This window comes from Triturus cristatus, chromosome 3_1 (assembly GCF_964204655.1).
Source record: "Triturus cristatus chromosome 3_1, aTriCri1.1, whole genome shotgun sequence".
NCBI classification, from domain to species: domain Eukaryota; kingdom Metazoa; phylum Chordata; class Amphibia; order Caudata; family Salamandridae; genus Triturus; species Triturus cristatus.
This window is the reverse complement of record NC_140583.1, coordinates 905085087-905111719: the sequence shown is the minus strand read 5'-3', so window position 1 is coordinate 905111719 and position 26633 is coordinate 905085087. Positions and strand designations below refer to the sequence as shown.

Below are 26633 nucleotides of genomic sequence, written 5' to 3'. Positions count from 1 at the left end.
CATACCTGTGAGATGCATAAGTTGTAAGTCTCTCACAAAGAAATCACAATATTAAGGCTCGCCTTTAATTTGCAACAATTGAACCGCAGTTTTTATACACTTTCCTCAGGCATTGATGTAGCAAATCATCAGGAAGCCATTCTACAGTGTTTGACTCATTAAAAATGACATACGCATATTGTATTGCACTGTCTCGCCGCTGTTTGTTATGATTTCCTTTTAGTTATGACACTTGGAGCATAACACTTATTCATGAAAAAGCAACATATGCATTGCTATCAACTGCAAATGAACATATTTCAAGATTTGAAAATTCGCACTGTTTGCAGCGCGACTTGCTCTTTGGTGCAGCTCACACAAGCCATCTTCCTCTCTTGAACTGCCCCAGGCACCTCCTTAATCATGTGTGCCTTATTGGGAAAGCATTCGCAGAAATTACCAATTAAGCTAGGTGTTGTGATACAGTATGGAATTTATTTTATTTGAATTTCTTAGACGTTTTTATAAGTTGCTTATGCTATACCAGGAGGCAGTTAACATAGGGAGGAGGGAACCCATTCTTCTTGAACTCCTTTCTTCATGCACTGTGACCTCCTTTTTTAGGGTTCTCTTCTGACTTCTATCAATCAATCAATCATTTATAAAGTGCTTCAAATCATCCATGAGGGTCTCGAGGCACTGGAGTTGTTAACTTAGTGCTCTGTTCAATCAAACAGCCAGGTCTTGAGTCCTTTCCTGAATTCCCGGACCAATGTGGTGGTCCTAAGGTGCAGGGGTACCTCCTTCTCACTTGACTTCTATTTAACTCTTCTCCTGCCTCTTTACATACTGTTGCCTTACTCAACCTTGTCTTGCTCCTCACATCTGTTTTTATTAACTTCTCATGACCTTCGCTACGCCACATCTCTGAATGATAATTTTTTCGGGGGGTTTTTGGCCGGGGAGGGGGTCCATCGGACTAAGGTGTTGCAAGTATTGTTTTTTTTAATCTTTCACCATTTCTTCACCAATATTTTCAACTCTCTGGTGTTTTGTAAAGCTTGCATTAGTATCGTTGGGGTCGGCTGACTTTTTTATGCAATTTATAATTTGTTTATATTAACTACTATAAAACCTTTGGTCAATGGCCACCCTAAAAAACTGCATAAATAAGTAAATAAAATAAATGCAGTCTTAATTAGGACTCATACAAGTGGAGATGCTTGCATAAAAGAGGTGGGTCTTTAGGTGCAAATGATGTACATGCATATATTGTATCGGTGTACACACTTAGAAAATAACAATAGAACAATGACTCAACATGTATATCAAGCAGGGGACTGTTCATCAAATTGTATCAATCATATAGCACAGGAAAAGGGACAAGGGAGACCAAAGTAAGGTGGAAAGGTTGTTGTTTGCATATAGAAGCACGAATTGACAACTAAATTGTAGTAACCATAACAACCAAATGTGCACTGGAAGTGTTGCAGTGAATAAACAGCGCAGTGACACAAGTGATTATGAAACAACGTGAGGTGGCGCGGGAACAATATACAGTGGGGGTCAAACGAAAGTATTTACAATGAACAGGTACAATTTCAAAGTTTGTAAAGAGACCCTTCGATTGCCGCAAATGGCGTTGTGGAGTTGACGGCGTTTCGACCAGTATAACTAATGGTCATCATCAGGACGATGGTTACATTAATTTTTGAAATGTGCTCTGAGGTCACTATAGGGAGCGAGAGTCCAGAGGGTGCATCCCACTCGTATAGAATTCGTCACTTGCAGAGGACAGCGTTCAATGGCTTAGCTGAGGTCTTGTGATTCATTGAGCAGCTCCTGTAGCCGTGTTAATTGACTTCCAGCCATGCCCTTGACTCACAGCCCTCTCTTGACCTTGGATATCCTCCACAAGGCCATTTGCGGCAATCGAAGGGTCTCTTGACAAACTTTGAAATTGTACCTGTTCATTGTAAATACTTTCGTTTGACCCCCACTGTATATTGTTCCCACACCGCCTCACGTTGTTTCATAATCACTTATGTCACAGCGCCGTTTATTCACTGCAACACTTCCAGTGCACATTTGGTTGTTATGGTTACTACAATTTAGTTGTCAATTTGTGCTTCTATATGCAAATAACAACCTTTCCACCTTACCTTGGTCTCCCTTGTCCCTTTTCCTGTGCTATATGATTGATACAATTTGATGAACAGTCCTCTGCTTGATATACCAGTTGAGTCATTGTTCTATTACTTACCCGGTCTCAACTGGGATAACGGGTTTACTCCTGTTTCATTGTACCCCCACTTTAGAAAAAGTATTGGTAAAGCCAATAGATCTGCCCATTTTGCTGCCTATGGCGACCTATTGACATGGTCAATGCTTTTTGACAAAGCTATACAGCATCAGCAAAAAGATAAATGTTTTTGCTGATGTTAAGCAGCAGTGACAAATTCTCACTCTCCAAAACAAGTGCGATGATGAGTATGGATGGATGCTTGCTGTATACGCGGCATAATGAATCGGGGTCCACGAGGGGGAGAAGCCAAATCTGTGAAGAAGACGAGCAATGGTGATTACAGGGAATGGGTGGGCAATGGAGGACCTTGGGGCAAGAGAAATTTAGAAGAAAAAACAGACAACCTAGGGGAGGGAAGGGGAGCAACGTGGAACACACATGGATATTTGAGGGGGGAAGCAAGCGAGGGATAAAACATTTGTACTCCCACGAATTGCTGAAAGGAAAAGAAAAAAAACGAGTTACATGAATTCCATGCGTGGAAGAATACATTTAATCCAATGCAATGGTTGGTAAAGAATCTATGCTTAAGGGAAACCACAAGAAGCAGAAGGAAAGCCATTAAATAGGAAGCAAATTAGATTGATAAGAATGCCAACCAATAGTATGCAGTGGGATGGGCCAAAGCCAAGTGTAACTATTGATTGAACTCAGAAATCATGATTCAGCTGATCACAGAAGTTACTAGCAGAATTGAATATTGAATTGTGTGGTAGCATAGCTCTGCACATGCTACCAGAAAACATCTGGTGAAATATGTGAAGGAAAACATTGCCATTATGAATTCCCATTATGAAGGAAAAGCAAGTAGGAATCAGTTTGAAAACACCAGTTCCCATTGTTATATACCACTCCTCATGGGAAAATTAAAAATACTGGTGTAGGTCTCCTGCCCACAGTGTGCTCCCTAGGAGTCTTTCCTTCCCTCTCCCTCCCAACCAGGGACTCTGTCCTCCTGCACACCTTCGTTTCCACAGACTCTGCAAGAGAAGGGGCACCTAGAAGTGCTCCTGTGCTCTCTCATTGTTGCCCTTTCTCCGGGTGATCGATTTTGCCCTGCTGGGCTTAGTCCATCTGTACTCATTACTGGTCTCTTTTGAATACTGTAGGTTCCATCGATGTTGGCCACTTACTAGGAGATTGATGTTGGCCACTTACTCAGATTCGAAATCTTTTTGATTTACTGCACTCTGTAAAATCAGGCACACTGTGGTTGTTTTACTGTTTCTTCTAAACTGAAGTGCAGTATCTCCATGTGTCATAAACTGTGCTTGTAGTGAGTGTGTCTGTAGGGAGAATGCAGTGCTGACCACTCATTTTTTGTTTTCCATACTTGCTTTCTCTCCAACAGTACTGTTTGATAGGATCTGCCTTACTTATCAGCTGCCACTCTCCTCTATTTCTGCCTCGCATGACTCCCTAGGAGGTTGCCCCTCCCCTACTGACCTACCCAGGGCCTCAGATCTTCTGCACATTTCTTTTTCCACAGCCTCTGCAAGAGAAGGCACTTCCTAAAGCATGCTTTGACTTACAAGGCTGCCTCTTTTCCAGATGATTTAAATTTTACCATATGGTTTCAGTTCATCTGTTCCCCAAACTGGTGTATTGTGAGTGCTGTCGTTTCCATTAATGATGGCTACTCACCGGGAGTCGATTTGTTGGTAAAGAATCTATGCTTAAGGGAAACCACAAGAAGCAGAAGGAAAGCCATTAAATAGGAAGCAAATTAGATTGATAAGAATGCCAACCAATAGTATGCAGTGGGATGGGCCAAAGCCAAGTGTAACTATTGATTGAACTCAGAAATCATGATTCAGCTGATCACAGAAGTTACTAGCAGAATTGAATATTGAATTGTGTGGTAGCATAGCTCTGCACATGCTACCAGAAAACATCTGGTGAAATATGTGAAGGAAAACATTGCCATTATGAATTCCCATTATGAAGGAAAAGCAAGTAGGAATCAGTTTGAAAACACCAGTTCCCATTGTTATATACCACTCCTCATGGGAAAATTAAAAATACTGGTGTAGGTCTCCTGCCCACAGTGTGCTCCCTAGGAGTCTTTCCTTCCCTCTCCCTCCCAACCAGGGACTCTGTCCTCCTGCACACCTTCGTTTCCACAGACTCTGCAAGAGAAGGGGCACCTAGAAGTGCTCCTGTGCTCTCTCATTGTTGCCCTTTCTCCGGGTGATCGATTTTGCCCTGCTGGGCTTAGTCCATCTGTACTCATTACTGGTCTCTTTTGAATACTGTAGGTTCCATCGATGTTGGCCACTTACTAGGAGATTGATGTTGGCCACTTACTCAGATTCGAAATCTTTTTGATTTACTGCACTCTGTAAAATCAGGCACACTGTGGTTGTTTTACTGTTTCTTCTAAACTGAAGTGCAGTATCTCCATGTGTCATAAACTGTGCTTGTAGTGAGTGTGTCTGTAGGGAGAATGCAGTGCTGACCACTCATTTTTTGTTTTCCATACTTGCTTTCTCTCCAACAGTACTGTTTGATAGGATCTGCCTTACTTATCAGCTGCCACTCTCCTCTATTTCTGCCTCGCATGACTCCCTAGGAGGTTGCCCCTCCCCTACTGACCTACCCAGGGCCTCAGATCTTCTGCACATTTCTTTTTCCACAGCCTCTGCAAGAGAAGGCACTTCCTAAAGCATGCTTTGACTTACAAGGCTGCCTCTTTTCCAGATGATTTAAATTTTACCATATGGTTTCAGTTCATCTGTTCCCCAAACTGGTGTATTGTGAGTGCTGTCGTTTCCATTAATGATGGCTACTCACCGGGAGTCGATTTGTTTTGATTTACTGTTTGTAGCCCCATGCAATTGAGGAATCACTTTGCCTATTCACCTATGCTGTAATAGAGAAATGGATGCAGAGGGAGAGGAGATGTTGAGAGGCATGCTGACTGTTCACCACAAAGACGTGTTGCACAGTCAGTGTGCCCCCGCCCCCGAGACACTTGAAATGCAGGCACAAGGTTTCCATGGGCATCCCCATGCATGTGGATGTACCCTTGAAATGTGGGTACTGAGTTCCCATGGGCATCCCCCTGCATGTGGATGATGCAGTTACTCACTGCACCTGTCTGCAGGGGGGATTCTGCCCCCTTTTAAAAGCAGGTTAAATTGGTGTCTTCATAGTGAAAGGCAGACCAGTGGCTTAGAACGACTGGTCTACATTTCACTAATGTGCTACGTCAGGCAGCCACAGGTTTTCGCTGCATTGGGGACAGTGCATTAAATGTAGTTGGGAGCTCAGGCTCAGTCTGCACTTCTCACACCAATGTAAAGGTGTGGCAACTGACAAAGAAGGATATATATTTATGAAGTGGGCAGTGGTTGTTTTATTGTTTCTGCAAAGGGGGAATACATTAGCTTGTTGTGCCATAAAAGTTAATTGTAAAGAGAGAACACTTGTAGTAAGAAAGCAGTGATTGCCACTATTATTTAAATTTTTGCACACCTTACTTTCTAGTCTACAGAACTGTGACAGAACATTCCCCTGTCAAATATCTGCCTCTGGGCCAGTGAGGAAGACTCTCCAAGAGCATACCCCTTCTCCTCCCACCTCCCGCATACTGAGGGCTTTTGTCTTTCTTCATACATTCAGCCACAGCAAGATATGAGACACCCTGAAGCATCCTGTGCCCTTGCAGTGCTGACTTCTTCCTAGGTGACTGGATTTTGTTATGCTTTTCTCGGTCCTTATGCTCTTATTAGTGGCGCATTGTGAGTCCTGTAGTTTAAATTGATATATGCTACTAACAAAGAGTCAAACACACTTTGGTTTACTGTGCCTCAAAGAATTAGGCTTGCTGTGTTTGCTTTATTGTTTCCATCAAGTTGGAGTGCAGCATCTTGTTTTGCTTGCAGGCCCTGACCCTGAGACCCCATCCACCTTCCAAAACTCAGCCAGGAACCTTGATTGCAGTTCAGTGTCTAAAGTCGTGTGGCCCATTGCCCCCACCAGCTGTATTGCCTAGACTGCTTACTCATCACATCCAGATAAGTGCAACAGCTTTAGGGCATCACACCTGTTAGTACCTGGGTGGGTCTAGGGCTAAAGACTCTGCCTTTCTGCCTCGCCAGATCTCCAGGAAAGCTCTCAGCCTTTTGTAGTTATGTTTATTCCATCAGAAGGACCCTGGGTTCATAGTTTCTCTGTCAGGTCTAACCCCAGAGCTGGCTCACATTCGCAAACAGGTTTGGCATAATCACTACAGGGTATCACCCACAATCCAGCTCTATAGGGACAAGATATATGCTCCTGGGTATAATCTACTACCAGCTCCACAGGGTGGGACTAGGTACTTCTGTGTATAACCCACAGTCAACTCTACCGGACAGCCAATTTACAACTAAGTAATGCACTACCAGTTCCACAGAAAGCGGTTATTTCCTCCTGGGTAAAACACACTTACCATTTCAACAAGATGGGGATAGTCACTTGGTATATATTAATCTCCAACATGTTAGAATGCAGAGCTCCTCCCCTCATGGGCTTGTCTATCAGCTATCAATCTATCTCTAAACTGGGACCTACCTCCCACAATCGAATCCCATCCACAAAGCACCACAGGCGAAGGCACTGGAAACCTACAATATTTATAGTTTGGACTAAATGAAGGATCATAGCACACCACACATGCATGATTACCAGGTTGCAAGGACATGCCTTTCTCATTGACCAATATCAACTCAATTCCAGCCGTTAAGGATTTCTGAAACTCCAGATAAGCCTCTCCAGCTGCCACCACTTGGCCCCCTCCTCCCAACCCATGGGTTTTGCATCCCACCAGCCTACCCTCAGAGATCCTCAGGTCATGAACCTCTCCCCCACCCATATCTCCCTTTTCCAACTGCCCCATCCATGAATGCACAAATACAACCAGGAACACAAATCACAACTAAACCGCTTGCTTTTCATGCAAGATCTATGAACAAAAATGTCCATCTTTGTCCTACTCTTGGTACAGCAACTGATCTCACATTCAGCAGATAATATTTGCTCAACAATAACACCACGTCCTCTTGCCATGCAGCCTCCAGACCATGCGTTTGAATACTGCAAGACAGGAGGAGGCCTAGCAGTTATGTTTAAGAAATCACTGAACATTTTGCACATCAAAGACTTCGGCAGGATGCATTGCGAATCTATACTGATGAGATGTCAACCCAACCCAACCTTCACCTTTTGCATCCTACTGATTTATAAACAATCCAAGTAACAGAAAACTTACAGATGCAAATATTTTTAATTAAAGAAAATTCTATGTAGAAATCATAGGGCCAATAATGCCAGGCTTAGACATACCTTTCAATAAGGAACTCAAAAGTCTTCTATGATGACATGGTAGATCTAGGGTCAGATTAACTTCAATACTGCTCTTAGAATTGACCTTGTAATAATGGGTCAGATAACTCTTAGTCAGCGCAAGGGCTTCCTTTGTTCCATGAGCCTAGGCGAATAAAGGATATTTGACCCATGTTGTTTTATTACAGTCTGGATAAAAAAAACAGCACCAAGGTCAACCAAAGTGTGCATACTATAATACACCAAAAGTGTACAATTCTGGTGTTCCAGACCCATACACACCCTTAAAATAAATCTGTGAATGGAAAATTCATCTTTCAGCCAAACTGAGAGCCACAGAAGCAGTGGGCCACTTCAGCTGAGAGTCTCAAAAATACCCAAACATCAAAAATGATCAGCACTACTAATGTGATGATTATTAATCATATATTTTCTGGTTTTAACACTCTTTGGACCAACCATGATTATGTGCGATTTAGAAAATATAGTTTTCAAATCCATACAATCCACAACGATCATAAAACAAATAAGCAGATGTTGCAGACTACGAGCAGTGAGCACTTAAAACTGTAACATCTGCGTAAAGTAGAGCATGCACGGGTCTGGCCCCAACCATTGGGATGTCCTGACACTGCTCAGTTAAAAAAAGACTCTAGCCGATAAATATAAATGATAAAGAGAAAAGGCGCTAGGATACAGCCCTGTCTAATTCCCCTCTTCAGCTTAAAGTGCCTCATGCACTCCCCATTGAGGCCATATCTCACAGAGGCCATAAACCCAAAGTGCACTTACGCAGAAAATTGACCAATGACTTCTCGAACCCAATGGATTCCAGCATGGCCCAGAGCGTAGCTCTGTTAACACTGTCAAAAGCCATGCTGAGGTCCACAAAGGCCAAGTAAATAGCTCCCTTTTTTGACTTTCGTAAATATGCTAATGAGCAAATATAAGTTCAAGTTCTGCTCCACCGTCCCCCGCTCTGGTCTAAATCTATATTGTACATCCTAGACTAAAGAGTGGTTATTTATGGTGGAACCTTTTCTGGTACATTTTTGGTAAGCACAAAACAATAAGTAAGTTATCTGAAAACCCTCATACTTGCTATTATTTCAGTTCGGCCATACCATTGTGGGGACGTCTTCTGAAGGTTAATGAGACAAGGTACTTAGCACTTTGCACACAGTGTTGGTGTACAGCCTAAATTAAGTGTAAGTACTTGGACTTCTCAATGTGTACATCCCAAACCTTTTCTCTGACACCTCCACAACCGTTCCTAGCAGTACCAGGGGATACACCACTAAAGTGGCAGAAATGGAAAGAATATTTCTTGAACTATATAGATACTACCAAGGAAGAAGAGTTGAGCCAAGAGAAAAAGAAGACAGTTCTATTACATTTTCTTGGGCCACAAAGATTAAAGGTTTACAATAGAGAAAAAAACAAGGCTTCCTGAAGAAGATGTTTTGGGAACACCTTAGTGGATCTTGACAATTACTATTCTCTGTTGGTGTATGCCATTATAGACAGATTTGCTTTTTTTCCACAGGACACGGGGAAAGTCTGAATCCATTATAGACTGCCAACTTTACAATGCTCGTCAATCAATTGCACATTTGGTCCCTTGCTTGATGAGCTCATAAGGGAGCAGATAATGGGAGAGGTGATTACTCTAGTGAAAAAAACAGAAGTACCCAATAGGTGTGCAAAGGCAGCGTTGGAAAGCTCAGGGTGTAAAAGGTCTGCTGAGGAACTGGCAAACTCTAAATCTGGGAAAAAGAAAGGTGAGCAGAGTAGAGATGGAAGAAGGGCAAACAATGTAGATGTTATCAAAGGTAGGAGTGTTTCTAAGAACTAATCTGTGGAAAATAATCTGCTTAAAAGACATTTTCGATGTGGAAATACAGAACAATTAGCAAACAGCAAATATTGACCAGTGGTCAACAAGAAATGCTCCACATGTGGTATTAGAGGACACTTCGCCAAGGTGTGTAGAAGGAGAAACAGGGAATTGAGAGTGAAGGTAATTAATGACAAAAGTAAAAGTAGCTCTGAATCTGATTCACACACTATGGAGGATGAAGTTCAGAGGGAGGAAATAGAGGTGTGTTGAGCATAGATTGGGTTGGGAGATTGTAAGCAGTTTGACACAAATATGTAAGAACAAACCTGCATGTGAAATTAAGTAGGGTGGGGCACAGATCCTGATAGTGGCAGACTTGAGATCACCTTACATGATAGTAGACAAAGAAGTGTGGAAGGAAAAACTTGAGGGTGTACTGGGTACTGGGTCCCCATCTCTCACAAGCTGATAGTGCCCCAGAGAGTTTCACAGGTGAACCTATACCAATGGTGGGTTAAAGATTGGTCAGCTTTATATTTAAAAACAAGAAGATAAAGGGCAGGTTGTATGTGGCGGAAGAAGGTCCATCCGTCGTAGGCTGGATGGATCTAAGAGCCCTTGACATAATTTTGGACCCTTGCAGTCCAGAGCAAGTGTTGGAGGAGGGACGGAGACATAAAATGTTTTCTTGAAGGAGTTCTCAGAAGTGTTTTCTGGGAAGGTAGGTGTGTTGAAAGGATTCTCTCAAAGAATAATCCTGAAAGAGGATGCAAATCCTATGGTGCATAAAATGAGGAAATTGCATTGTAGTATGAGAGAAGAGGTGAATATGGAGATTGAAAGGCTGTTTAATCTGGCATTATTGAAAGGGTGGAAGTGTCAGAATGGATTGCTACCATAGTGGTGGCAAGGAAATCTAATGGAAATATTCACCTTTGTGGGGATTCGAGATGCGCAAATGCTAATATTGCAGTGTAGAGATTCTCCTTGCCAAAAATTAATGGTATGCTGGCTATGACTAGGCAAATGAAGTGGATTTCTACGGTTGATTTATCATTGGTATACCACCATATTTGTTTGCTCCATGATTGTAAGAATTTACCTATATTCATGACACCCTCAGGTTACTATAAGTTTGTTAGGATGCCGTCTGGCTTACCTTCAGCGCCTGTGGTTTTCCAAAAATTAATGCATAGGCTATTTAAAGGAAATGAAAGAATATTGTTTTTTCAAGACGATGTATTGGTAATGGGAAAAGACAAGGATCAACATGATCATCACTGAAGGAAGGTGCTGACAATGTTGCAAGAAAATGGATCATCAACAGAATTTACTAGGTGCAAATTTAGTGTGCAAACATTGAACTTTTTGGGGCATTATGTAAGCAAGGATGGCATTAAACCAAAGAAGGAGTTACTGAGTGCCATTCAAGATAATGTGGTACCCATGAACAGGGAGGATCTAAGGTTCTTGCTGGGCCTAGTAAAGTTTTACTCATAGTTTGTAAGAAAGTTTTCTGAAAAACATATGGAATGAGGCAACTGTTGAAATGCAAGGCAAATTTGATTGGACAGAAAGATTCCAAAAATAGTTGCATCTATCAAGAACAATTTAAGTAAGGCTAACACTTTGCATGGATTTGACCATAACTCACATATATGAATGCGAGGGATGCAAGCTGCAAAGGAATTGGACATGTTGTAACTCTGAAGGATAATTGTGGTATAGAAACAACAGTAGCCTTTGTATCTAGAACACTTTCACCTGCCGAGGAACATTACTTAATAGTGGAAAGGGAGGCATTTGCTGTAGTCTCAAGGTGAGTCAAGACCTGTTTTTTGGACTGAGAAGAGCGAAACCTCAGCACCCGGATACCCTCAAGCTTGAAGAGCAGTGCATAATAAAAACATGATTGATTGATTGATTGATTAGTTGATATGGGGACTGAAGCACTTCAGAAATATTGTGTGGGGCTTTGAAGTTCCTATTAGATGTGATTAAAAACCCCTGATAACAGTTTTATCCATGGAAGGGTTGTTAGCAGCACACCCAGAATTGGCAGGCTAGCCATAAGCCTTATGGATCATAACTATAAGCTACAGTATGTACCAGGTGGAAAAAGTGGCAAACTATCTCAGTAGACATCCCTTGACATTGTGTGAGGTACCGTAAGGTAATTGGGAGAAGTCAAGAGTGGCCTGGACAGAAGAGAATGAAAAGAATGCCATAACTAAGGATGAGTGGGTGGAGGTGGTGAGTAAGGATTCTATGTTGCAATGTGTAAAATCATATGTGATGGAAGGGTGGAAATAAAACATTGTTTGGGAGGTAGAGTGTCACAGTAATAACTATCCGTAAGGGATGGTAATTTGCTGAGGGGAGAGAGAATGGTACTGCCACAAAGCTTAAGGAACAAACTCGTAGAATTATGCCATGAAGACCATTTGGGCATGGAAAAAGTAAGAAAAGGATCAAAGAAAGTTACTGGTGGCCTGGGATGGATGGTGAGATGGAACGGGCAGTAAGACAACGTGTGAAACGAGAATTTATGGGCAATCTAGAGTCATATTGAGACCACCTCAAAATTCAGGTGGAAAGTCCATGTATAGTTTGGGAAACCATTGGTGTAGACATCATGGGCCCTGTGGTGAATGAAAGTGGTAAATGTATCTATTTTCTCACTGTGATGGATTATTTCACAAAGTTTACAGAGGTGGTGTTTGTAGAGAGTGTTAGTGCTGAAAGTGTGCTTGCATTTTTGGACAAGTTATTCCAAAGGGAAGGTTTGCCGAAGAAGGTGATTACGGATAATGGTCCACGGTTTGAAGGCAGCAGAGGTTAAATACTTTTTCCATCACAATGGTGTTGAGCATAAATGCACTTCGGTGTATCACCCAGAGGTTTATGGTCAAGTCGAGAGATTCAACTGAGGGATCAAAGGTATTTTGCAAATGGCTAGCAACAAAAAGAAAAACTGGATGTTAGAAGTGATAAAAATTATTTAGCTGTATCGCATCACTCCTGGAGTTATAGTTTATAGTCTGATCACTATCACAAGAGAGCAAATTCCTTTTACTAAAGATACCCTGGGTGGATGGAAAATTCCAAGCAATTTCAATGGTCACCTGAAGTGGTAAGAAGGAATATGAAAGGTGAACATGATAAGCATCAAATATAGAGCAACAGTAAGTCAGGTGCCAAGTAGATGAGAGTGCGGTTGGGAGAGATGGTACGTGTAAAAAAACAGGGAAAATGAGAAAAGAAAAATATCTAAGCCATTAAGAGTGGAAGAAGTGCTTTTAAATTCAGCGAGATTGAGTGATGAATGGGTATGGCACATGAGCAGGGCGGCAAAATGTAGCAAGGTTGGAATGGAGCATGAGCAGGATATGAGGAAAAGGCAGTATGAATGGTTGAGTGATGAGTACACTAAACATGGCAAAATTGCAGAAGAAAGGGGTAGGCAGAATGTGGGGGATAGCAACATTGTTGAACAGCAAAAGGATGAACAAAGGATCGCAACCAGGGCACCCTAACACAAAGTAAGTCTGGTCGCAATGTTAAGTGTACTTGAATGATTATATTATGTAACAGTTTTCTATTTTATACAATGGTATATTCTGTATAACAGAAGGTGTTTGTATTTATTTATTTATTGTTTTGCATTTGATTTGTATTGTTTATTTTGTGGGATAGTTCTTTTTTTATTTTTAGTTAGTATTTACTCTCATTAAGGAAAGGGGATGTGTTGTGTTCTATGTTTCACGTCTCCTCCGTGAGACATAGGCTCTATTTTGATTAGTAATAATGGAATGTGGGCATAATGGAATGTGGAGTTTGTAAGATATTCATGGGTTGGGTGACGGCTAACAGTTGAGCCCATGAGGGGACAAGATAACAGTTGTGGATGTATACTCCCCTAGCTGGTTGACTAAAGAATATTTCTCAGTGATACTGGTGGAAGAGTCATCTTTGTACACAACAAATCTGGCATTCTTCCATGACTGCAGGTTGAGTAGTGTAGAGAATGCCCCAATGGAACATGCATAATATAACTTAGTCTTCCCCGATTCTCTCAACATCTTTATTCCCTGCTTTCAGCAGCCAATGACCCTGAAGCTTCCACTTTTACTAGCATCTGCAGTTGTTTTTTTTTTAGAAACGCAACAATTATTTAGGCTGGACTTCCTCATTTTAGATGGAAGTATTACATAGAGATGTTCAACTTAAACTGAAGTTTGTAAGTGCTGGATGGAAAACATGAGCAGTATATGCTTCAAGAAACTAACCAAATGTATTGAGTATACAAAGACTTAGGGGCCGATTACGATGTACCGTCTCGTAAACAGGACCGATCGACCTGCGGTCAGCGGTCCCACCCGCCTCATTAGGATGCGACCGAACACTGTTCGGTTGCATTTTGACATTTCCCTATGGGAGCATGCATTACGGCTGTAAACCGCCCGCAATACATGCTCCTATAGGGAAATGGGAGGTGTTGTTCATCCCTACACCACGTGGCAGGCAAGGTGCCTGCCATGCAGTGTAGGGATTAGTGGGAGACAACCTTTACATCGCGGTCATCACACCGCGAAGCCATTACAACACAGTTGTTACAGCGACCGTGTTGTTACCACACAAAGCCATTACTACGCAAGTCATTAAATCGAATTGCAGTAGATGGGACGCTAACATTAGGAATAGTATAGTTTACTATTCCAACACCTTCCCTACTGATACGTAGGCTGGAGTTGGAATAGTAAATTATACATTTCTAACGTCAGCGCGCCATCTACTGCAAGTCGATGTAATGACTTGCATAGTAATGGCTTTGCGTGGTAACAACACGGTCGTTGTAACAACCACGTTGTAATGGCACACAATGTAATGACTCGTGATGTAACAAGTCATATTCAGAATTAGTGGCCCCTGGGCCAACATACACACTTTCCAACATGGTTTTCATGTCGGACAGTCAGGCATGGAAACCATGCCTGAAACAGTGCATCATAATCCCAAGGGTGGAAAGGCCCTCTCTTTGAGATTACGAGCCAGTTTTGGCTGGCCAACAGGCTCCTTGAGGCCATCGGAAGCCATCCGGAATGACCGGCCGGTTTTAATTCTGACCGGCTGAATAAAAATCAGCTGGTTGGAATTTAAACCGACGATGGCGGTCGGAAAGCCTTCGACAAAAGGTCAGAGGCTTTCCGACCTCCATTGTAATAGGCCCCTTACTAGTGTCTGGCATAAGCAGTTTGTAGTGAGTCAATATTACAGGCTTCTGATCTTCCACACTAGATTAGAAACTGCATTTAAAAAGGTTGAAAAGAGATGTCTACATGGAATGAGGACCACATTTATTTGATTTTACTATGAAAGAATTCAGCCAGAAAATCACGAAGACTTTGGGAATGAGTTATTGAATTTGTATTTTAGATAACCCTGGGCGTCGGAGTTTGCAGAGAATTACCAACTCCACACTCCGCTGGGAATGCGGAGTTGGGCAAATCTCCACCTCCGTGGCGGAGTGGAGTACGAGGATAGCCCCCATAGACAAAAAAAAACCCACCACTTACCTTGTCTTCTACCCTTCCCTCCTCCTCGCCGCTGTGTCTCCCTTCTTCTGGCGTCCTCCTCCTCACTGCCCAGTAGGTATTACATCATGCGTGAACTGCGCATGCACAGTACACGGAAGACGTAATACCTACAGGGCAGCGAGGAGGACGACGCGGGAAGAAGGGAGACACTGCGGCGAGGAGCAGGGAAGGCAGAAGACAAGGTAATTGGTGTTTTTTTTATTTTTATTATATTGCTGATGGTCCCGGGGCGGAGCGGAACCCCGCGTAGTCGCACAAAGGTTTTTTTTACTACGTGGAGCTACCCAGAGCTCCAATACGCATACTAGACAGGATTAATAAAGTAACCCACTAACTTAAACATTTCTTCAGAGTCGTTTGAATATTTGATCATGTTTTCATAATACATTTCACATGCTCCAAGGATTAATTTTAATAACCATGGAGTTCTGCTGTATACAAATGCCTGTTTTCAGTCTTATATCCAACTCTCCAAATCTCTTCCAGCTTATTTAAATGTATTATGTTATGTTGATTTGTATAGCGCACTAATCACCAGAGAGGGTATCCAGGCTCTTGGGAGGTGTGTAGGTGTGTGGTCCCCAAGGTGCTTATATGAAGAGCCAGCTTCTTCAAATATTGCATTACTTGTGCTAATTCCATCACTTAACAGGGAGACAGGGAACTAGTACTGCGGAAAGTGATCGCTTTGGTTGGTGCTAAAACATCCAACTGGTTGGAAATTCAGGACTGAAAATCTAAACATAGGGATTGAAGGTCCTAATTATTTGTAATGCAGATTAGGCAATCTAAATCAGTTTTAAGAAATTCTTCCATAATCATGGACCAATGTCAGCCCTTAAAATATTTCTGGAGAGATCCCTCTGATAGTCCTAAATCAACTGGCTGCAGAAAAAAAAACTAGTGATCAGTCCAGAGTTGGGGCAATGGATCCGAACACCTTACATTAATCAAGGATGAGAACATTAGGTCTAACATGTGTCCTGTTTCGTGTATGAAAAAGTCTACTTGCAGATTAAGGCCAAGCATTATATAGCCATAAATACGATTGATTACAACTCAGCATTCTAGGCATGCTTTTCTCATGAAAATTATAGTTAGTGTTCTAGAACGAAGGGCCTTATTATGATGCTGGTCGGACGCATGTCCGACAGCCATCATTGCGGGATGGATACCGACCGATTTGTAGTTAGTGGTTCCACACGCCAAATTGCGATCCGACCGCCACGCAGGCGGTCGGAAACATGCCTTTCTCTATTGTGGCTTGTGCAGAGGCACACAAAAGGGCCACAGCACAAACCACAATACAAATAGTCATGTTTGAAACATCCATGCACCATGTGCCAGTCACAGGGTCCATGGATGTTTGGGGTGGCACCACACGTGCCCCCCAAGTCCCATAGTGGAGACCAACAGGGGATGGGGGCCCTGCTAGGGGCCCACTATGTCCCTTTCCATCTGCCTGTACATGGTTATTTACAGGCTGCGGAAAATGGACTTTTTAATCCAGACAGCGGTGGCTAAGCAGGCATTGCCCTGCCCTTATTGTAGGGATTATGATAACACCACTGCATCCTACGACTGATGCACCCAACTGCCTGATTGTAATCCCGCAGTTGAACCACTTCTATGGATGTCGGTGGGTTCACCACCAACAGCCTGTCGGTGGCAGGCCCACCCGCATCGAAATTAGGCCCTAAATGGGGACACTTTCTTTATAAATACACAAATACCTTCCTCAGCCATAGGTGAAATATGTCTTTTACATCAGCAGTCTGTCAGCTGTTTCACCAGTGAACTTCTACAGCATCATTAGTGTTTTAATGAACCACTAGAGTGTGAACAATCTACATTTGTGACAAATGTATGGCGCACCTAAATACTAGGTTGCTGGAACTAGAGTTGCATAATTGTAAAAATCCTATGAAAGTGAATGTAGTAAACAAACAAAATGAGGGGTTGTCATGGGTGAGAGACAAAATAGCAAGTTATAAATATTGACTTGCACAAATATCAAGTCAAAAACATAGTGACATGGAAATATCATCAGGAAGAATATCGTTGTCAAGAATATATCGATTTTAAGGTAAGTAATATTGATTTTGAAAATATCAAGATTATTAATATCGATTACAATAATAGAGTTGTTTATAATATCGATTTTCAATTATTGTCATGTATTTTGGTATATATTTTAAATGTATATGATGTAAGTTTTTGGTATAATTATTGCTTACGTTGTTAATGTATTTGTAAAGTGTTTAGTAGTTATTAACTTCAATTTAAGTAATTTTTGCTATTTTTAGTACCGTAGCAGGTTGTGGGATTATAGGGGTACAGAGTGGGAAGTAATATAATGATCATAAATGAATGGTTATTTTTTAATTAATGTTATTATTTAATAGCGTACATTTAGAAAAAAAATGTAAACTTTAAATATGGGTTGGGGTACCGGTTAGGAAGTATTTAGGACTTGATTACGATGACAGTTGGAGTGCCACCGACAATCCGTCAGTGGCGGTCCCACAGCTATAGTAATGAGGATTCCCGCCGCCACATTAGGATGGCTTGGCGGATGGGTGGAAGTTAGAGCAACTGACTGCCACGAATCCGACGGGCTCAAGGAACCCGTCAGACCGTCGGAGGGAACTTCAATCTCTACAATGGTGGCGGTACCTGCCAGGCACCGCTGTAGGAATTATGATGTCCCGCCCCACTGGCCGTTTCATGGCAAATTACCCGCCATGAAAAGGCTGGTGGAAAAGGACATTGGGGGCCTGTAGTGGGCCCCCTTCGCCCCTGGATCCCAGCATTGGGTTTTGGAGGGCACCTATGGTGCCCCCCTACATATCCCTGCACCATGTGGCAGGCACCGCATAGGTACCTGCCCCATAGTGCAGGGATATGTGTAATTTCTATATTTTGAACTGCGGCGTGTGCTGCAGCCCGCAGCACCCGCCGCAATACAAAATATAGACATTGCGACTGCCACCAGTCGCATCCTAATGCCTTTGGCGGGACCACTGACAGCCAGTTGGATGGTCACATTCAAGAAAGGATGGAGGTTGGACAAATGTCAGATCGGCATCATAATGAGGCCCTTAATAGGAATGAATTAATAATGAATTAGTTTGTAGGTCTATGGTTTACTCGTCAATATTTTGTCAGTTAACTGTTGTCATGTAAATTATGGTTAGTGCTCCAGCAAGCTAAAATGAGAACAACTTTTCTATAAATTTTCAAATATTTTCCTCACCTATGTGAAAAGAAATGTATGTCCTGCTGAGTGGAACATAAAATTCCGAAGGCAGCAGCAGTCAATTTATTTCCCAGGGTTCTGGTGTATCTTCATTACAGAATTCTAATGAACAACTGGAGTTCTAATGTTTGTTCATGACAAGAGTAGGTTCTCCTGAACGCCATATTTCTGAGATGGGAGATGTTGAAATTAAAGACAGCTTTCTAACAAATGTGAGGGCTAAACAGCTAATATAGAGAATGAGAGTGATACCTACTTCAGTCCAGCATCTCCTAAATCCTGTTTCCTCAGGCTAACCATCTTTTGTTCCACAGTACCTCTTTAATTAGAATGTGCAGGGCTTCAAACGCATTGTTAAAGTGAGCAAAATATAGGGACATGATAAAGCATGCAAAAAATATGTATTTGTCTATAGAATGACTCTCTGTTTACCATATAAATGACTACTTATACATATAATTAATTAAAACATATTTTTAAATCAGTAGTTCTGTAAATCATACAGTGCAACAAGTCAACTATTTTAAAACAGTGCAAACTGTAATGAACTGCACAATATTTACAGGATGGAAACTCATAAATTGCGATGTCGGCACGGAATCGGGACCGACCGGTCGCGGGTCTGACATTTCTCTATGGGAGCTTGTGCTGCGGTCGGAAACCGGCTGCGGCACAAGCTCCTATAGAGAAATTAGAGTTTTTGTTAATCCCTGCACTGCTTTGCAGGCACCGTACAGTGTCCGACATGTGGTGCAGGGATTGACGGGGGGCACCACATGTGCCCCCCAGGTGCCCATCCAGAGGCTGCTTGCTGTTGCATGGGAGCCCTGCTAGGGGTCCCCAAAGTCACTTTCCGACAGTCCTTTCATGTGGAAAAGCCCACATGAAAAGCTTGTGGGAAACTGACATCGTAATCCCGATGGCGGAAACTCCGTCCCTAAGGGATTACGTTCCAGTTCCAATTGGCCGACGGGCTCCTTGAGCCAGTCAGAAGCCAGCTGGAATGAACGGTTAGTTTCAATTTCGACAGCCATATTCGTTATACGGTGGTCAGAATTGAAGCCGAAGATGTCGGTCGGAAAGCCTCCGACCACAGGTCAGAGGCTTTCCGACCGACACCAAAATCAGGGCCTGATTGGTTTTGGAGGTTCATTTAATGCAGGAACTAACAGCTGAGATGGGAACCCTTTTCATATACATTTATAGTGTTCTGCACAGAAAAGTGAATGAATGTAAAGCTGATTTCTCCAGTATTATTTTTCTCAGAGCAAGCACATTTCTGCAAACCTGGTGAACACTCTAGGGGCATATGTACAACAGAATGATGGCACGTGGCATTAGGCAAAACCTGCCTATGTTCCGAATGAGAACACGGGCTCCCATTGAAACAAAGGGTGTTTGGGGAAACCTTGCACCCTGTGGTGGGCAGCCCATGGTCCCTGCCACACTGTGCATGTTAGGAAAGGGTAGACCCATGGGTACCCCCACGGGCCCCATTTGAAAGACCCCGGGTGAAGGGGGGCCTGCTACAGGCCCCCAAAGACAGATTCCGACAGCCGTTTCATTCTGAGCAAACTGAATCAGAATGAATCAGTCATCATAATCGCTCGCTCGGAAACCGTGTCCATAGAGCTGTACAAATCGGCTCAGAAAGGCTCGACCTGAGCAAATGCCTTTTTGGAACCGATTTCGGTCACCCTTAACGGTTTCCGGGCATCGCAATTGATAACTGGGTACGATTTGGTCAGAAACAAGGGCTCCGTATCAAATTCGGCAAAGCCCTTCCAAACAGGATCGTAATTGACCCCCATAGTCTGACATAAATATTGTGTCAAAAATATTGCATACCAAAATTTTGTGTCCTTATATTTATAATGGTAAGTACAAAAATATCAGAAAATAAATATCGTTGAAACTAATAATTTCTCAAAATTAAAAAAGGATACTTTTTAAAAATATAAATATAGTTTAAAGTACTAAATATTTTCATATATAAAGATAACATAATGTAAATAAAATAAAATCCCACCAGTATTTAATACTAGTATTTAATACTATATATAAAGATATAATTATAGAAACGCACAAATATATATGTATGTGTGTTTATATCACACATATATATATATATATATATATATATATATATATATATATATATATATATATATATATATAGTGTAACATAATTAATACAACTGGTTATTGAACATTATATTATTTTTCAAATTTAACATTTCTTACTATGAAAATAAAACTACATATATAAATATATCAATAACAGTCGGGTCCTTCCGGGATCATACCTTTGGGGAGGTATTAAAGGCACGGAGAAATTGCAGCACGGAGGAAGATTTCCAGAAGGAACTAGGTATCGTACTAGGCAGATTCAGAGAGAGAGGGTACCCGGAATGGGTATTGAACAAGGCCGTAAATAAGATCAGTAAAATCAGCAGAGTACAAGCCTTAGAGTACTCCACCAGGGAGGACCAAGATGTAATACCAACTAGGGTGATAACTACATTCAATCACGAATCCAAACAGGTCCAGAAAGTGTTGGCTGACAATTGGAGGATCTTGAAATCAGATCCTATCATTGGTGGGACCATCAGTGATAGACCCCTGATAACATACAGAAGAGGGAGGAATTTGAAAGACATTTTGGTCAGAGGGGACATCACAGAAATACCCAATAGGAACCGCTTTAATCTTAAAGGTTTCTATCCATGTGGCCATTGCAAAGCCTGCAAATTTAGCCACATGGTGAAGGAATTTAGGATTACGGGATCAAGACAGAATAAAACTATCCCGCAGTTCCTTACATGTAGTACAAACTATGTAGTATATATTCTGGAATGTCCGTGCAGACTCTGGTATGTTGGGAGTACAACTTGCATGGTTAAAAAGCGGATACAGGAACACCTTAGAGCCATAACCAACAAAGACCAGAACTATCCCATTGCACGACATTTCCAGGATGTACACCAGTCCAATAACTCTCTTTTGAAGTACTTCGCCATAGAACAGGTGCATGTTTCCAAAAGAGGAGGTAACAGAGAGCTAGCCCTGAGGAAGAGAGAATCTAAATGGATAATGGAGCTAGAAACCAAGTTTCCAGGGGGGCACAATTTGGACGAAGAATTGGCAACACATTTACATGATGACTGAACCTTCAATCATGTCAAGTGATTTTTATCTGTATTTTATCAGTATTGAATACCTTCCAAATGTATGCCAGATTGTGTAATATGCTAGTACATTTATGTGATTGTTCAGTAATTCAGAGCCATTTGTAATTTTAACCTATGTTTCTCTCACCATCCAGGAGGAAAGGAAGGGACCATTCACTGCTTCACGACACGGCACAGGTTCCCTACCCTTTTCTTCATGAGGATGAGACCCCACCGCACTCTCCTTGAGATAAGAACTGCACAGTTTTCATACAATTTTAGTATATTCATCTTTTTCCTTTGTTATGTCGCGTACACTCTTGTGACTTTGGTTTTCGCTAATTACCATGTGGTTGTAATTTGGATGTGCTAACTGCTCTTAGCTTTTATTTGCCATTTGGTATTCGAGCAATGCATTCTGTTTCCACGGGTGTATTCTACATATGAGGCACTAGTCCGCTAACAAATCCAAAAAATTGAGTTCGTAGTCTGAGAACAACATATATGCATGCCAACACGTTAATAATAACAAATGCGGCACTAGTCCGCTTGATGCATATATAGTAGAGTCCACATGGCTTCTGTAATCCTTATCACGAGTATTTGTCCGTGAGTGTCAACTTGCGATCGATAAAGTTGGTTAAAGTACCCGTTTTTGCCGGCACCAAAAGCTAAATGTATGTTAAACACGTAACAGGACTCCGACAATATGACATTGTATTTACTCAATTTCTTGTGAATAACCTCTTGTAAACATGCTATTAAGCTGATGTACAGTCTTAAGCAAGGAAACCTGGACATATTCATTTGCATGCATGAGGTTTGAACCTGTTTAGAAATGGTGGCCGCATTGCAGCTCAAATGAGCAATAAGTTAACACCTCTTCTATGTCTACATATACCTATATGTATGCTTGAGAACCGAGCAAAAATCGTGTGACCAAGACACGAGTTGTGTCGAAACGCGTAGCGATTTGTAATTAAAAGACTGACCTTTGAGAGTGCGTTTTCGCTTCTTTATACCGGTATATATAAATATATATATGATATAATACATACACAATAAAACCATAAAACATATAAACATTTCAATAACAAAATATATTAATTAATTTAGACCATAAATTAAATATGACAAAGTTAAAACCTCCAAAAACACATTTACTAAAATAATATAAACAGTAGTGAAAGCGTTGGGACTTTAGAGGGGTTAAATTTACTAGTCCCACTCCTTTCTGGGCTACAGTAGGGAAAGTATTGGACTTCAGAGGGATTAGATTTACTATTCCAACTCCAGTCTATACAACAGTAGGGAAACGGTTGGTCTTCAGAGAGGTAAGATTTACTCATCCCACTCCAGTTTGTGCTACAATAGACAAAGTGTTGGACTTTGGAGGGGTTCAATTCACTATACCCACTCCAGTCCGTGCAACAGTAGGGAAAGCTTTGGACTTCAGAGGGGTAAGATTTACTACTCCCACTCCAGTATGCCCAAGAGTAGGGAAAACTTTGAACTTCGAAGGGATTAAATTTACTATCCCCACTCTGGTCTGTGCAACAGTTGGACTTCGGAAAGGTGATGATTCACTATTTGCACTTTAGTCTGTGCAAGAGTAGAAAAAGTGCGTGACTTTGGAGGGATTAAATTTACTTCCCACTCCAGTTTGAGCAACAGTAGAGAAAGTACTTCCCTTCAAGCACACTACATATTTGAATACTCATATTAATTTATAAAACAATTTAAAACTGTTAATATAAACAATATTAAAATAAATATATATTAAAAATAAATAAACAATTGACATAATTTGCAATTTAATAATTATCAATCACAAATAATTATTTAGTTATTACTTATTAATTTCCCACCCTATACACCTATAAGTATAACACAATTTACACAAGTAATAATCAATTAACTAATTAAAAATCAATAATTAATTGTTAATTATTTATTACTTAATACACTTTAAACCCTATTCCCCTACAAACCCAGGAGCAAACGCCTAAAATATAATAAAAATATATAATTATTACAAAATATATATAATTATGAATCAATTAAAATAAAAATAAAAATTAATAACTAATTATAATGTATTATTACTTCATTAACCTTTCATCCTATACCCTTACAAACCTAGCAACCCACACCTAAAATAAAAATATTATATATTAGTATTACATAATCTACATAATTAATATCAATAACATACTTACTTAAAAATTATTAATGAATAAATAATTAGTTATTACTTAATTAACCTCCCACCTCATCTCCTACGAATGCAGCAACCCGGTATAAAACTATCAGTCATTTTTACAAAACAAAAAAAAAATTTGAAATCACTTAAAAATTACAAACTATATTCAAAAGAAATTATAATAAATATACAAAACAATAAAAACACATACAATTTATATATAAACCAAAACACATTAAAATAATGGATAAATAATATTTTTTACGTTTATATTACTGAAAACGGGATTATCAAGAACAATATTCTTAACAACAATATTTTTACGTCAGGGTTTTTTCCTGATATTTCTGTCAGCCGATAAAATAATTTGCTATTTTTCCAAACGCGGGTTTTTACTATACACTTTGACCTTCACAGCCAGCTGGCAGGTGAATAACACATAGGAACCGCCATCATTGCAGGAGCGGGTCCTGCCTGCCAAATTAGGATTCGACCGCCGTGGAGGTGGTTGGAAACATGCCTATTTGCATTGAGGCTTGTGCTGCAGCCCAGGAAAGGGCCGCAGCACAAGCCCCAATGCAAAGAAGCATGTTTTTAAATCCCTGTACCCCGTGGCAGCCACCATCTGGTGCCTGCTACTCAACACAGGGATGTTTAAGCAGGCACCGGGGCCAAGAGCGGAAGGCCATGGGGGACACGGGCCCTGCTAGGGGCCCTACAAAAGTCTTTATGCCAGCCTTTTCATGTCAGAAGAAACAATGTGAAATGGCTGTCGGAAAGGTGGACTGTAATCCCCACCACAGTGCCTGAGAAGGCACCTCCTCCAGTGTGGGGATTGCAATCGGACCGACTGCTTCTGAGCTCCTTGAGCCGGAAGCTGTTGGTCGATCCCTGGGCCAATGTGGTCGGACCGAGCGCATCCTAATGCGGCGGTCTGACCGCGGTTAGAGATGTCGCCATCATAATCAGCCGCATAGTGATCGGTTCAGAAGAGATGCCCATTCAAGATGTTGATCCACACCTACAAAGCCCTTCACAATCCGGGACCTGCGTATATCAACCACCATCCCTTATGGGGTAAAGGCAAAGAGCTAGGTGCAAGTTATAGAATCAGTTTAAGTAAAACATTTCAGGCTATATCTTCACATATAAAGCATAATAGAGTACACTATCATAAACATATACACATGACCAAAAATTTATATATTTTTTAGAAAATGTTATTATTCAAAGTTCCTTATTATATATATATATATATATATATATATATATATATATATATATATATATATATATATATATATATATTCACTGAAAAAACCATAGGTTTCACACATGTTATAGTTAGCTGGACATTTCACTTGTAAAAAACCATTGAAATTCCCCCGTTATAGTTAGTTCAGCTAAATATAACTCGCGCGACCGCAATCCACTGCTGATGATGTCACATATTACATCACTCATGACATGGTCAGTGACATCACTCATGACATCACTGATGACATCTCAAATTACATCACTGATGACATCACTGATGACATCATCCAGTCAATATGTGTCTTTCTGAAAAATTAATATTTTTTATATATGTATATCTAAAGGTTAATGGAAGACTAAATGGATAAATAAGTGTCTAAATGGATGGGTTTTTTTGTAAAATTAATTGTATAACTGCCTTATTAACAGTATCTTAGTGAATACAGTGATGTAATATGTGACATCATCAGCAGTGGATTGCGGTCGCGCGAGTTATATTTAGCTGAACTAACTATAACGGGGGAATTTCAATGGTTTTTTACGAGTGAAATGTCCAGCTAACTATAACATGTGTGAAACCTATGGTTATTTCAGTGAATTTGCAAGGTTTTTAAAATGCTAATTCCTAACTATAACGTGTGTGAAACCTATGGTTTTTTAAGTGAATTTGCAAGGTTTTTTAAATGCTAATTTCTAACTATAACGTGTGTGAAACCTATGTTTTTTTTAGTGAATTTGTAAGGTTTTTTAAATGCTAATTTCTGTATGTATTATTATATTTTTTATGTATTTATTTTACAATAAACTACCTATGTATATAGTTATAGATTGACTGTATCCTGTAATATGGAATGGCTTGTTTAAAATGTTTTTTTTTAAGGGTTTTTCACCGTGCAGGCAACCCGTGATTTTTTGAAAAAAAAAAAAAAAAAATTTTCACCCTTCGGGGTCCTTCAGGGACCCCCTGACAAAGGCTAGGGGGTCAGGAACTCTCTACCCTGCCCTCTTTTCACGTTCTCCACCTTTGTTTTTCACTGCCACACACAGAATGGCATCCGACACTTTCTGATTTCGACCGATTCGAATGTTGACTGACATCTAGCCACCAATCAGAATTACGCTCGTGCACGGCACTGTGCGCGCACCGTGCGCGCATATAGATATTTATGTACTTTTAACTGCAATTTTCTCAGGAACTACTGAACAGATTGACACCGTATATGCAAAAGGCACATCCCTGACCTGAGGACTACCTCTTTGTCAAATTTCAAGTAATTCTGTTCAGCCGTTCGTGCTGTACCTTCGACTAAAGGTCCTATGGGAAAATGCATGGGGAAAACGCGTTTTGGGACCCCCCTTTTTTCTCAGCCCCCGCTTGACGAATCACCCCGAGACATTCAGGGTAGGAGCTGAGCGGAGCACCCCATTAGTTTTGAAAATTTCACGAAGATAAGTCAACCGGCGCAGAAAATACATATATATATATATATATATATATATATTCACTTAAAAAACCATAGGTTTCACACATGTTATAGTTAGCTGGACATTTTACTCGTGAAAAACCATTGAAATTCCCCCGTTATAGTTAGTGCAGGCAACTATAACTCACGCGACCGCAATCCTCGCCTATATGATGACGTCAGATATTACATCACTGTATTTAGACACTTATTTACCCATGTCTTCTTCCAT

At 40.9% G+C, this 26633-nt stretch overlaps 1 protein-coding gene across 4 annotated transcripts in view; it reads right to left on the bottom strand.

Moving 5' to 3' along the window:
• The window catches only part of KCNH7 (potassium voltage-gated channel subfamily H member 7), a 1410086-nt gene that overhangs the window by 152096 nt on the left and 1231357 nt on the right, over nucleotides 1-26633 (bottom strand). The gene's annotated exons all lie outside the window — the stretch shown is intronic.